A 4,437-nucleotide genomic window follows, 5' to 3' on the forward strand; every position below is an offset into this window, starting at 1 on the left:
CTTGTGTCACACTGAAAGCTGCCCTGTGTTCTTGCACGAGCAATGCTTGCACGCTCCTTCAATGCCCGTGCAAGTACATTATTAGAAAACACTCACAACATATGCCACATCAGGTGGACAGTCTTGAAAATAAGTCTCAAATACAAAATATTTGGGCTGTTCTTGTAACAGTTTCAGAGGCTGAAGTGGGAATAAGTGCATATGTCCATATTCATTTTGGTGATTGATCTGAATTTTTTGACGTGAATAAGTTAAGTCAAACTCATTTTTTTTCACATTGTAGTCATAGCTTCTTTCGGAGGGCCGTTATGACTGTCAACCCAAATAAATGTATGAGCACCTCATATTATATACAGTAAAAGCTACAAAACAAACTGACAAATAACTCGTTTTAAAATCAGATGAGTCAAATATTTTAAAGAAGAGATATTATTAAAAGTGAAGACAATTTGCAATTCTAGTAATGACACACGGATTTGATGCACGATTTGTCTTCGCAGGCCACATAAAATGATGTGGCGGGCCGTATCTGGCCCCCGGGCCTTGAGTTTGACACCTGTGAGTTAAGGGTTCGGGTTTTTATCGGTTATAAGGGTCTAAAACTGCTGGGTTAAAAATTGGACTGACCTGGGAAGTTGGATCAATTTGACCAACCCAAATTCTTTTGTTTATAGCCCAGGAGTTTTAAGAGTGTTTTTTCAAAATCCAAGTAAAACCTCAGGGTTACCCCTTTTCTAACCCAAATATTAACTATGTCCACATGCAGTCAATGAGCCTTTTAAAATTCGAATATTGGCAGTATTCGGTTTATGAAGGCTATGTAAACGCATGCGTGCAAAAAACGCGACTGCTTCATTCTTGTGGTGAGTGACATAAAAATGCCTGATTGACGGGGAAATGTAAATGAAATGATGTCTATTTGCATCACAAAGTATGTGCGTCGCCACTCAAGTCAAGTTTAATCAAATGAATCATGCATTGATAAAGAAGGAAGGCATGCATTTTGATTTTCTTTCCTGGCATGTAATGGTGACCGTGTGTCTTCTACTTCTACTGTATCCGCCCCCCCACATGAATCTTCAACTAACAGTTGCGTGTTTCTACAGGAGCCTGTGCAAATGTGTTGGAAACAGAGACAGCTTCAAGCTCTCTCTTGAAATTTGTTATCATTGTCCAAAAAAACCCGCACAAACACTTATGGCATATACAGTTACATAATTTGCAGATCCGCGGCACAATCCAAATGTTCCTTGGATCTAACACACTAGTGACTCGAAAACATCCATTTTAGTTGGCATGGGTCAAATTTGAAAAGGAACAGCCTCAATATATACAAACCTGTACAAAAGAAGAACTTATTAAAATATGAATGCATAGTATTTGTCACTTTACACCAGTCTGTGGCGTCAACTGATTTATCTAAAATAGCTATGTTTACATTCTTTTGACCATACCAAAAGATTGCCCAAAACAAATACCAAGGCATGCTGAATCAGTCAAATATTTGTCTTCTTTTGAGAAGCAGGGAGAAGGTGTAACTGACTTGAGGTTCTCAAAGTCTGCTCTGTATGAGGTTGAAATGTGAGAAAAACATTGACAAATAACCTTACAAGCTTCTTGGCAGGTCTAGCTATGCAATCTGTCCGGAAAATAAATGGCTTATACTTCTCTCTGAGCCAATAGCACTACTTTTCCAAAGGTTGCCTGCTTATATTATAATTTCTTTCTGCACATTAACCGGAAAGAATAATCTGTGACAACAAGCATGGAAGTTGAATTGAGTGATCAGCCTTGAAGGGCCTTGAGGCAGCACTGGATCTCGTAATGCTTTAAGAATAGAATCTTGGAAGTGCTGAGGGCTCTCAATTCTTACTGCTTTCAGTTGGTTGGAAGTAGCACGTTCTCGATCTAACTTCATCTGTCCAGAAACAACAAGAAAGAACATTTTGAGAACATGAAATTCCGATTTATCCCAAAGAGTCAAGTAAACAGAATTATGGACATGAAGGAAATGCACTTTCTGACAGCCAATCGCAAGGCACATAAACGTAGACAATCACACTAACACCTATCATGGCCTACCATTCATTTTTTTCCGAATTGTGGGAGGAAACCGAGGCACCTGGAGGAAACCCATGCAGGCTCCGAGAAAACATGCAAACTCCACACGGGGAGCCCGGAGCCAGAATAGAACCCGCAACCTTTGCACTGTGAGGTGCACCAGTCAACCACCGTACCGCCCTTCAATAATTCAATTCACTCCGATTCAATATAGCAGCAAATAAAATAAGTTATCTCAGGTCTCTTTACACATGGAGCTGGTCAAAGACCACATAAGAGCGAGAGAGAGAAAGAGAGCGAGAGAGAGAGAGAGAGAGAGAGAGAGAGAGAGAGAGAGAGAGAGAGAGAGAGAGAGAGAGAGAGAGAGAGAGAGAGAGAGAGAGAGAATGTTCAGAGTGTACCCCGCCTATTACCCAAAGGCCGCTGGGATAGGCTCCAGCACATCCGCGACCCTTGTGATGATAAGCGGTTCATGGATGGATGGATGGATGGATGGATGGATGGATGGATGGATGATGGATGGATGGATGGAAGGAAGGATGGACGGACGGACCGATAGACGGATGGAGATGAACTTGAGCCTATCCCAGCTGACCTGGGCAAGTGGCAAGGGACACACTGAACTGGTCGCCAACTTATATAGAACAACCATTCACATTAAAGGACAATTGAAAGTCTTCAATTAACCTTGGAACCATGTTTTGAGAATATGGGAGGAGAGCTGAGCACCCGGAGACAACCCACATAGGTGCAGGGAGAACGAGCAAAATCATAGATATGGTGAACACCAAAGCTTTTGTTCATTTACTGCCATGAAATTAATTTAGTAGACATTTGTTGAAGCTTAATTTTAGTGACCAATTTGTATTTAATAAATATAATGGTATTTCTATGACAGAGCACTTGCACAAAGTATAAGGAGTATAATTTTCGACGAAACTTAGTACCAGCTGCTGTACTTATAAAGTACATGTGACTCTAATATGGTCTTTGGTGTCTGCACTTTAAGGACAAAATAGAAGAAAAAAATAAAATTAAAATAAATAATCGGTTGGTATGATCGCTACCTTTAGATTTATGACAGGTAATATGGTTAGTATGAACCAATAAAAAAACATCATTTTTATTAATGGACGTTCTGAAAGGTAGAATGCCAGCAAGCAGGTTGAACGAATGCAAACAGGTATACTGCACTGTAATACGCGATTCATGTAGAAATTGCCTCTTTAATTATTAGTTTTTGTATTGCAGTTCCTTGGCACAGTTGCAGATGTAGCTGGATTTGTATGAAGGGAAACACTACCCCACAGTGGTTAGAGTTTCTCAGTGCTTCACACTCTTTCCTTCTGTCATGCTCATTCGGCTTAAATCTACCTTGAGTACTGTATTTGCCTTTTGCTCCTGTTCCCAAGTGCAGCGTAATTAAACATTAAATCAACTTTTAAAATCTCTCTTATGAACTACAATATAGTCCTCACCAGGCAATTTCCATCACATTTAAAATTCTTGTGACGAAGTAATCTTCCATTGAGTATTAGCTAATATTAGAGCTCATGAGTTCGAGAATGAAGTAGTCCATTATAGACTGTCATTATTCAAATAGAAAGACATGCTAAAACCTAAACATAAATCAGCCAAGTGGCAGACAAAAACACTTGCATCCAAAATGAGCAGTTGACAAATCCTCAAGGGGGTTGTGACTATTTCACAGTCCTCAAGGGAAATGTACCATGATTAGACCCACTCTTGGAGAAGATTGTATGAAAATGGAACACTGCTTTGTGAGTTATATAAGCCAAACTATTCTTTAGCTACAGGTGATTATTATTTTTAATGGACACAAATTAATGTGTGTGCTTATCATTATCTTACCACAAAATAATGTATTGGTGCACACTCTGCGTATGTGTTTTTTTTATTTTTTTTTCATATTGCCGCCCCAGCATCATGTGTAATTGCTTTTGAGATCACACGTCAATAACACCGTTTTTTTTCATTTCTGGAGTTATCTTGTCATACTTTGGTAGGACTATAGTATCTGCACTCCCACCACAGGAACTGCCGACTGATCCATTCTGCCTTTAAAAAAGCTTGGTTTCAAAATCAGTCTTTCTTCCGCTTCTGCATCTCTAGTGAAATGACTACAATAAAAATATATTGCATTTTTCTTTTGTATTACTGGGATAGATTCCAGCATACCCTCATGAGGATAACCGGTCTGAAAGATGACTGAATGAGTGAATGAATGAATATAACCTTTTGGATAATGCTGTGATATTGAGCTAGTAAAAGAGCCTTTGAGGACATAAAATGGACGCCACGTTGGAATTCAGTCTCGATATGCTGTTATTGCTCATAGGTGTCATTTAGAGCAAT

This window comes from Syngnathus acus, chromosome 3, assembly GCF_901709675.1.
Source record: "Syngnathus acus chromosome 3, fSynAcu1.2, whole genome shotgun sequence".
In the NCBI taxonomy this organism is placed as follows: Eukaryota; Metazoa; Chordata; class Actinopteri; order Syngnathiformes; family Syngnathidae; genus Syngnathus; species Syngnathus acus.